At 39.4% G+C, this 10,673-nt stretch overlaps 1 long non-coding RNA gene across 1 annotated transcript; it reads right to left on the reverse strand.

The window, feature by feature from the left end:
* Window positions 1-6,282: 6,282 nt before the first annotated feature.
* On the reverse strand, window positions 6,283-9,647 carry LOC146713260 (uncharacterized). The gene is made up of 3 exons (XR_014917596.1): window positions 8,601-9,647; window positions 7,278-7,631; window positions 6,283-6,952 (listed from the first exon to the last, which is right to left on the reverse strand). It is a non-coding gene; the product is annotated as an uncharacterized LOC146713260 (long non-coding RNA).
* Window positions 9,648-10,673: the final 1,026 nt, after the last annotated feature.

Raw genomic sequence — 10,673 nt, forward strand, 5'->3', positions numbered from 1 at the left:
GAAATCTTGTGTGATCTTGTGAATTTTGTGAGTCCGGGCAACTAACCACTCTTACTAGATTGTATCATGTCATCTGAACAAGAATAAATGAAGTTGTTAAATTTCATACAAATCCTGCATGATTTAATTACGTTCATCAGAGAAACGTAAAATTATTTTGTACCAATTAAAAGTTAGACTTTTGTAACAACCACCCAATTTCCTTTTTTTTGTTTGTGGAGTGTCACTGTAAAGTGCTTTGACAGGATATCACCAGCAGGTGGAAGCCCAGTCAGACCGACAACACACAAGGCCTTGACTGTGACCTCTGACCTTTAATAAGGGAAAGCTTCTTTAAATCTATCTAAGTCATGCACAGTGATCTTTATGTCATTAAAATGTCTCAAATGGGTGAAATCACAGAATAAATGTTAGAAACTTTCCACTGATAAACAAACTGCTGTTGGGCGTGGCCTTCTCACTCTCTCTATCTCTCTCTCTTGTCAAGTCTCGGAGTACTCGAAACATTTAAATGACTTCCTTTGAGAGCAACAGCAGATTTCCCCATCATTGATTTTCTGAGTCTGTTATTTCGCTGTTCTGCTGAATGACAGAAACAAATAGTTTAAAACTCTGTCTCTGGCTCATCATGTTTCCTTGTCGTTGAAGGAAAACATCACGAGGTGAAGGAATGATGAGAGGTTTTCAGAAGAAGAAAGTGTGTACATTATTGTACTTTATTGAGCCCCGCGGGGAAATTGCTCTCTGCATTTAACCCATTCACTCAGTGAAGCAGTGGGCAGCCATTGGGCGCCCGGGGAGCAGTGTGTAGGGATGGTACCTTGCTCAGGGGTACCTCAGGGTAGCTGTTAAGGGGAATCGAACCCCCGACCTTCCGATCATGGGGCAACCACTCTACCTACTGAGCTATCCCTGCCCTTCATACAGCTCTCTTATCATAAAGGATGCTCCAGTGTTTACTCTGCTAATAGAGGTCATAAAGGAAACACCGCTGCATGTTTCCCTGTTATTTAAAGAATCAAAACAGCTCTGATCACAACTACTGTTTTTCGGGTTTTCCATTGAGTCATAGTTCCTGGTACCAGGTACTTTTTAGTATCTGCTCGGCTGGGGTTTCAAACAATCTGAGAAGGTATTAAAATGTCACCTTATCAGACTGCATGCCACCGATTGGCTGATCAGTGGCATCACTTGATAAGTCATGAGAACATCTCATTCATAAGTATCCAATCCACCATTTTAAAACGTCAGTGTTGTGCCGAAAAAGTCATTGTCTACCAAATACAGATTTTCAGTATATGCCAAAAAAGGATTTCCCATATTTAAACAAATGTACATGACCTATAATACGTGAAACACATTACAGATGGATATAAGTAATGATATCATGTCATTTTGAGCCACAAACCACGTTCCTGTCAGAAGGCAGAAGCTGCAATCAGTTTTTGTCAAACTGATGTATCCTTTATTTATCGAGTTAAAAAGTCTAATTTAAATTAAAAATGTATTTTTTGAAGTAATCTGGCCAAGAGGATATCAGGAATTACAAAAATATAACACTAGCTTTATAAAGGTATATGTTATGTTAAAATAGGCAATTTTTAAATTTGCAAAAACTGTTCACTAACATGTATTTACAAATATAAGTAAAGACATTACACATAAAAAACTACAGACAATCACTTTTGGCACAACTGTCAACAAGAGAAACAGCTACATAAAATAACAGTGTAGTCCCCGAATTCGACGAATAGCCACAGACAGAGTGAAAATGAGTGTTGTTTGGGCCACATGTGGCACAAATGTCACAGCACTGCTGACAATTTACATATAAGAGGGGAAGATGTGGCTGAATTGATACAGTCTGATTTATCCAACTTGTGAAAGCAAGTGTGAGCCAAAAATTACACACAGGCAGCTTGCTGAGGAAACTCCCTCTGATCCAGCTGAATCATCTCTGCTCTGGAGTTTTTCTTTAAAGCATATTTCAGTCTTTCATGAGATGTGTTATCCTGATGACATGATGTTGTGATTTGGCGCTGTATAAATACAATTGAATTGAACTGTAAAACACTAAGAGCAAAGCTATAGAGAAAAAGAAAAAAAGACCCAACAAAAAAACAGGTTCGAGCTGACAACGCACTACTGAATAAACTCATCTGATCACATTTTTAACATCCAGAGTTTGTGCTCAGACACTTACACGTTCTTTAGGCATCATTTAAATTTAAATGATAAACTTGTTTTAAAGGAAAAAAATGATTCAGCAGATATTTTTGAGAGAGCTTGGATGGTAGCTGTTCTCCATAAAAACCACTTTTGCTTTTGAACTGTGCAGCAGTGGCGCTTATGTACAATCCAGGCCCTGAGGTGACGGTTGATGATTGCCTGGTTCCTTTCAGAGGTCGCTGTCCCTTCAAGGTGTACATTTTAAGCAATCCAGGGAAATGTGGATGTAATGTTGGACCCAAGAAACATAAGCTGGAGCGAATATGATGACAGCAGAATTTTTATTTAATACTGTGGTTTTTACTGGGACACAGACACACCCGCTCTCTCTCTGCTGTCACGTCCGCTTCCCTCCTCCGACTGTCACTGCCAACATATAAAGAGACACAATCACTGTCAGATCCCAGCACACCTGTTCACCCCGCCCCTGTGCCACCCCAGGAGCTCACTGCGTCACCCCTCCTCTGCAGCTGGCCAGAGACCACACCCACGCCACAGTGGAATAAAGGTCTGGGTAGCATGTGACGCCAGGAGCAGCTATGCCTGAAATATGCAGGTATACACGGGGAACCCCAGTAGTGGAGGAGCCGACGAAAACCAGGGCGTGTGTGTTGTGCTGGACAAAACAACCAGTCTCCAAGTGCATAATACCACATGTGACAACCAGAGATGGGCAGTAACGCGTTAACGCGTTACTGTAATCTGATTACTTTTTTCAAGTAACGAGTAAAGTAAGGGATTACTATTGCAAAAATGGTAATTAGATTACCGTTACTTTCCCGTAGGAACGCTCAGTTACTGCGTTACTAAAACCGTGATTTTTTTGCGAAAATGTCTCATGACAATGACGTAAGCGAGTGCCACGTTCGTGCAGCGTGAGGGTTTAATGGGAAACTCACAGAGAAACTCGCGGATTCTTCCACTGACCGCTCCGGCACACCTGCACCAGAGCACACCTCTGCCTACCCTACTCCTGCTTTACAGGTGAAAATAGAGCAACAGGACCGCTGAGTCTTTGACTTTATTTATGTTCTGCCGTGTTTTACTTGCATCTATTTGAAAGAGTGAGTGTAAACAAAAAAAAATATTTTATGTGCTGGAATGTGCAGAAAATAGGTTTAAATGTTAAACTAATTTCTTCCAGTCAGAGAATGTTGCATATAATTAAATTTTTGCTTGATGCATAAAGTTAAAAGATTAAAACTAATAAAACAAGTTTTAAAAAGAGACTTTTCCATTTGATTACATTTTGTATGATGGATTATGCAGAAAAAGTAGAGGAAGAGAGGCACTCTCATCAACATGTGCTTTCACTGACACACACACACTTGTGTTGGATTTTCCCACGGAGAATAGAAATGTCATCCCGATGAGCACGCCACACAAAGACGCCGCGGTCAGCACCACAGAGGACAGGAAGCCCCTTATAATCCAGGACTACAAGAAGAACAAAGGAGCTGTTGACTGCCTTGATAAGGTAATGTAAAGTTTCATCGATCCTGCATGTATTTCATTTTCATTCATGTGAATCATAGCATTTTGTGTACGACAGATTCAATATGTTCCCAATCTCTTATTTATTGTTCCTTTTATTGCAGTTTACTGGCACATACACCTGCAAGCTAATGACAGCTCGTTGGCCTGTGGCACTGTTCCACAAGATCCTTGATGTGTCTGCTTTCAACGCATATGTGGTGTGGACAGCCATCAACCCAACCTGGAATCAGGGGAAGCGTTTCAGGAAGAGACTTTTCCTAGCAGAGCTGGGGAAAGCTTTGGTGACTCCTCTTATTCAACGGCGCCAGCACATTCCCCGCACACCAGCCTCTGCCAGTCTGGTGAAGAGTGTGCAAGCCCCAGCCCCAGCCACTGGCCTGGCTGCTCTCCCCCAACACAGACACGAGCAGAAAAGGAAGCGCTGTGAGCTCTGTGCGCCGAGAGACAACAAAACAAGCCTGAGATGCTGCAAATGTGATGCCTATGTTTGCAAGGCCCTCACCTGACTGTCACATGCCACACATGTGCATGATACACACACACACACACACACACACACACACACACACACACACACACACACACACACACAAGGCTTCATGTTGAGTTTGGTCTTTGGTTTTTCATTTACTTTCATTTATTCGTTTTGTAATATGTTTTCAGTGCCCATTTGTATTTTTACTGCAGTTAATTCATATTAATATTATAATATTAAACACTACTTTGAGACATTGTTCACAGATGAAGAATGTTGAATAAAAGATTTGTTGGTTGTTGTGCTGATTTAAGAGCAGTTAAAACTGGCTGGTCAATTTTGAAGAATGGGAACACTAAAGTAAGGGGCGGGAGGTGAACACGACAGGAGCGTTTAAAGGGACAGTTCACCTGTGTGCACTCTTTAATCTTCTCACCATTCAAAGACACACATATTTGTAACTGTGACCTGTTTAGTTTATAGAGCTGGGATAAGCTTTATTCCCTGTGTCCCTGAGACCCCCGTGATAGTAATATATGAGTCTTTGTGTTACTTTACTGCTAATGTACATATTGCAGCTGATATTTACTGACCTAGAGCAGTAGGAGCAGGCCTACACATTACATCTTAAGCCTTAGCACCGCAAATCATATAAATAAAGGGACATAAATGTGAACTGCTGACAGTTAAATCTCTTCTATAAAAATATCAAAGATTATAGATGTGACCTGGCACATGGTTTACAGGTTAAGCAAAGTGAAGTGTTTTCTTTATGCAATGTAATGTCTATAAACTGTTACACAGTCCTGATAAATCTGTGCAGCTCTGTACTCGTCTGGACTCTATTTATCCCCATTGCAAGACCAAAGAGGTGACTTTACCTTTAGTAATGTGAAAGACGTGACTAAGACTAAGTTCCAGTCATAGTCAGGTGTGTGTGTGTTTGTTTTAGTGTTAATTAAGGCTTGTGTGTTTTTTCTGCCAACATTGCCAATGTTCACGCCTCCTGTCAGTCAACATTATTGCCTCATAGAACACAAGGTAAGAGCAGAATAAATGTCATAAACATTGTCCATTTGAAGCTGGAGATTTTTCCTTCTTTTAATTCATATTAACTTGTTAACAATAACAAGAAATTCCCTGGATTTACCCACTGTGAGATAAAGTCACTTGTTGGATTGTGAGTTTAACTTTGCGCACTTTAAGACTAAAGGAATGAGGAAATAAAAGGAGATGGTAGTGGAACTTTTTTAAATATGCATTTGAAATTCTAATCAGTCAGGAACTAGATTCTCAAGATTCCAGTGTAATTAGATCTTCATGAACACGAGCAACAGCATACCAGAAGAACAAAGGCTTGTATAATCACTTCTCTAGAAAATAACCATGGCTAGTATGATCATCTCTCATATGGACTATTGTTTCACGTCCTGGTCACTTGCTTGTCCAACAACACTTAAAACTATTGAAAACATTTATAAAAGAAGTTTAAAAGTACTTGACAAAAAACCGACTTCCCACCACCACTGTCATGTGTTAAAAAAACACAAATTACTGAACTTCAATAACTTAGTGAAATTTAAAAGAGTGTGTTTAATATATAAAGTCTTACACTCCCTTGCTCCACCACCACTAAAGGAGTTCATTAGGCATAAAGAAAGCTCAGACAGGACCACTCGAGCTACAACCCCACAGACGGACAGCATTTGGGCAGAACGTCCTTTCTGTCCAGGGTGGCCATCTGTGGAACAGTCTTCCTCAACCCATTAGAGAATGCTCGACATTCAACTTGTTTAAGGCAAAGGTTAAAAACTGGTTATGGAGAAATCAAGTGTGTGATCATGTATGAGTTGTACAGTTTTAATGTTTCATTTGGGAACAGAATGGTGTGTATGTGTGAGTTTGGTGATGGAGTTTTTATTATAAGATAAGATAGAACTTTATTAATCCCTCGGGTGGGTTCCTCTGGGAAATTCGGTTTCCAAAAAAGCACAGCACCGACAGAAGTTACAGTTACAGAATGTTATATATATATATATACACACACACACACACACACACACACACATATAAATACAGAGACAAATATAAATAAAATATACGAAGGGGATAAATAGATTATGAATGAATTATGAATTTTTTATGAATTATTATGTTTATTTTTTTATGTTTTATGGACAACAGATGGAAATTAGCCCTTGGCTATAATCTGGTATGTTTACATTCATGTAATTTTTTTTTACATGTAATTAACATGCACTTTCCTAAATAAAAAAAAAGTAGACAATAAAAGCACACAATCCACAAAAAGAGGTTGTTGCAGGAGTTTTTGATAAAGATGTGCTTTTCCTCTCAGTGGGCTGAGAGAACAACAGTGCACATTAGCTTTAACTCTGTTTTGAGACTTGAAAACAAAAATTTATATATTTAACTCTCCAAAAGTTGATTCTGTTCATTCAGACGTAGCGTTTTGTAGGAGAAACGTTTCATCTCTCGTCCAAGTGACTTCTTCAGTCTGTATTTAACTGTTTAATAGGAGAGGACTCTCGGGTTGGACTTCCATTGTCATCTTTCCAGTTTCCTTGGGAGTCCTGGAAACTGGCTTTTGTTCAGAAGGAGAGCGATAATTTGAATTCGCAAATTTTCTGTAGATCACAAAACCAGCAACAGTAGCAACAAGAAGCCCAGCAGAAGCTGACAGACCAACCATCAGTTCAACAGATCCATCCTCTGTGAGTCCTCGTGGCTGAGCTGCAGGTGAGAAACATGCGTGAGGTGCTGTCAGACATTATCAATTAATAAATGGAAGAAGCAGTGAAAGATCATAGTAAACTTTGGAATTTGTTTGTGTTAGTTTCTAATTTGTTTGTAAATTGTAACATCACTGATCAATAAATTTACATTAAAAACACTTGACACGATACTTAAAATGAAACCAATTTAAAATCATATAAACAGACTTCTGATCTTCTTACAATGGTTTTAAGGTATGATGGCTTTTGCTTTATTAAAAAAGAAAAAAAAAGGTGCATTGTGTAGATTTCATCTAACTTAGGCTAAAGATGCCAAAACGTACTTATAGATTTAACTTTCAGCTGCACTACATGCTGGGCTTCAGAAACTGCTCTCTTACGGCGTCCAGCGTGAGTGCCTACCACATAACACTCATATGTTCCAGTGTCATTAGTGGTGGTGTTGAAGAGAATGAGGGACACATTTCCATCTTTAATTTGTGGATCACTCAGCTTCACTCGGCCACGAAAGGATGGATGCTGGATGTTTTCATAGAGGCGATTTTCTCGGTAGAAGAAAACATGCAGATTTGTTCCCACATCTCTCCTGATCCATGATAACTTTTCGATTTTACCGATACTGGAATCACAACACTTCAGTAGTGCATTCTCTCCAGCTTCTACAACTTGTTTTTGGTCTAAGTCAAACAGAAAAGAAAGAAAGAAAATATTTATATAAAGCACGTCACTGTCAAATGAGCCTTTGACGCTTTGACAGTTTAACGTTCTCTTTCCAGAAGAAATATATCTCTGAGCCATAAATGTACAATGTCACGGCGGTGCTGCTCAACCTTTTTTTTAATCTTATATATCCATTCCACCAAGAACCAGTAGTATAATAATTAACTCCATTTATACTATTATACTCCATGTTAGTGTTGTTCTTAATTCAAATGTCAACATTTTCCCATGTTTATCTACAAATGAAATGCAATGACTGACTGTTCATAATCCTTTAAAATTAAATTATCATCATATCAGTTGTCAAGTCTACCTTGGAGTGACTCAAAATACCTGCTTAGCCTGAAGTAAGCAACACAAGTTTCTTGTTAACAGCAGGGGAAAAACCCGAACAGGAAATTCGTTTTTTTTTCTTTCAATCCAGTAGATAAAGGTCGAAAGTAGTAGAGGTAAAAAAGAAAGACAATAATAGGCAGACACTGCTAGTGCTTAATAAAATATAAAACAATATAAAGTTTAAATATACTGTTTCATATCATCAAGCAAAAATGCATTACAGAAGGAGAGAGGGAAGAAGCACAAATCATGCACGTATTTGACATTTGGTTTTACTGGTCTTAATAACTACTGGGTTATAATCAGTGTTGGGGAGTAACGGAATACATGTACCGCCGTTACGTTTTGGGGCATGTATTCTGTATTCTGTAACGGAATACATTTTAAAAGTAACCTTCCCAACACTGGTTATAATGACCTTTTTGAAGACATCAGTGACAAAGTTATTTTAGAACGGTTACTTGAGTTATGAGAGCAACTGTCAGTATACTACAGAAAGCACAGCTTGACCTGAAAAAAAATATTTCAATTAATTATTTTCTATATAATTTTCTAAACTTGTTTGCGTATACTTGTGCTGTTCAGCTTACCATCGAGAGCAGAAGCAAATCCCCAAAAATATGTAGTAAGGAAAAAGCAGAGGAAAGGTGTTAAATCCATGGCTGTCACTGGCTGTGTGGCACACTTTGGGGATGTGGGAAATGAAGACACAAACGTTGGACTCTTTGTGATGAACAGTGCATTTATTTACAGTGGTGTAAATAATTCACACAAAAACCTGCCGTGCACTCCCTTGACTCCCGTGTCGTGCCGTCTCCAAAAAGTCCATGTTTTTCTTTGCTCCCCTGTCTCCTCTCTCTGGCCTTTCACACTCCTCCTGGGGGAGACAGCCATAAAGTAGTGATGGCCCGCTTGAAGCTGACGCTCCGGTGCGTGTGTCGAAGCTTGATTTGTTTGGCCAGAGTCACGTGATCAGTGACGTCCGATGCTTCATTTAATGGCCTGTATTTATATAGCGCTTTACTAGTCCCTAAGGACCCCAAAGCTCTTTACATATCTGACTGCCTCGGTATCTGATTCAATGGTTTATAAGGAAGCGAATCATTCGCGGGATTTGTGGAGTGTTTTGATGGTGACAGATAGCGAACCACTGATATTTCTACTGAGAGATTTGGAGCCAGCGAGGAATAGAGTAGGTTCTGTTGTGTGGGAATATTTTGAGTTGATTTTGGTCAATCGGGTGGGTTTTCCAGCTTTGTGTTCTTGTTGTTTGCTTTTGTTTTGTGCGTGTTTATTTTATCTGACAACGGGACAAACTTAAAATGTCAAAAATCTGCTTTTCATAATATAAATATTGTGGCGAGCTCAGACAAGGAGGAGACGGAGGTATCGTTTGGTCGTGCTTCCCGTGAGCTAGCCAGGGAGCACAGCCGTTTTGCAGAAAAACACACTGCCGCTACCTAACTGCTCAGCGCGGCAACAACACCAACACACAGGGCGCCCTCTGACCCCGGAAGGACACACCGTCGCAGCGAGAGGGCGTCACCCGTCACCATGGCAACATACACAAAACATAACTGTACAAACAGAACCCCGAACAGCCCTGAGCCGCTACAATATCATTAAATAACTTTAGAAAGACTTCTATTTGACTCTTTACATTTAATGTTATAAAAAGAAATAATTTATGTTTTAAATAATCTTAAACTGCTAGTCTGCAAAAAATGTGCAGCAATTTAATTAGCTGATAGTTTGTGGGGCCCAGTTAGACCATATAACTGCATCTCTACCAGTTTCTGTGCGCTCCAGCCTCTTCTGTGCCATGTGAAGGGATTTTCCTTAAGGCAAGAGAACTTAGAACGCACACTAGAACAAATTCTCTTCTTAAATACAAATGGAAAAGGGCTACTTTAAATGCATCATGTTTTTAATTTGCAAGTTCATAAGCATTTTCCCTTTCCAGTTCACAATCAAATCTACCTCCAGGTCAAAAATATGTCTGGGAAAATTTCCCAAAATATAATATTATTTATAAAAATACCCGTCTAGCGATTAACTGCATAAGTACATGGAGGCGGGACCTCACAGCAGAAACATACTCCATAATGTGTTGTACATTATCATATGTATATTATATGTAACGTGGTATTTTTCAATTATTGTATTTACCAACATCAAGAAGTCACAAGCAAAGAAAAATCACACAATGGTGCATGTTTAAACAAGCAGAGTTTACTGCTCAAAATTATGTATTAAAGAAAAACAACATTTTTGTCACCCCAAAAAATACACGTTTAAAGCAACACAAAGTGGCCCAACATCAGACAGAATTCCACTCTGTAGAGTGGGCAGTCATTATGAAGCAGTTGGTTTTATTTTGTGGATTCAAGCTGCTCTTCATATTTTTGGCCACCAGATGTCACCAGAGAGGACTGTGTTGAAAAGCTTCGAGTAATGAACCGTTTTTCAATCCAAGCTTCAGTGCTTCAGAAAGCTTCATTTGGCCATCACTACCATAAAGCCACTTTTCTACAGCAGGCATCTCACTAAGAATACTGACATGGAACCTCACGCAACAATCCACCGTCAAAGAGAGCTCCACCACACTCCTAAGTAGCTCCTCCTACAGGCTGATCAGCTGCAGGTGCGTAGCATGATCTTCA

Source organism: Copadichromis virginalis, linkage group LG3 (genome assembly GCF_057382275.1).
Source record: "Copadichromis virginalis isolate Kocher_CV1m ecotype Utaka linkage group LG3, C_Virginalis_male_GT1.1, whole genome shotgun sequence".
In the NCBI taxonomy this organism is placed as follows: Eukaryota; Metazoa; Chordata; class Actinopteri; order Cichliformes; family Cichlidae; genus Copadichromis; species Copadichromis virginalis.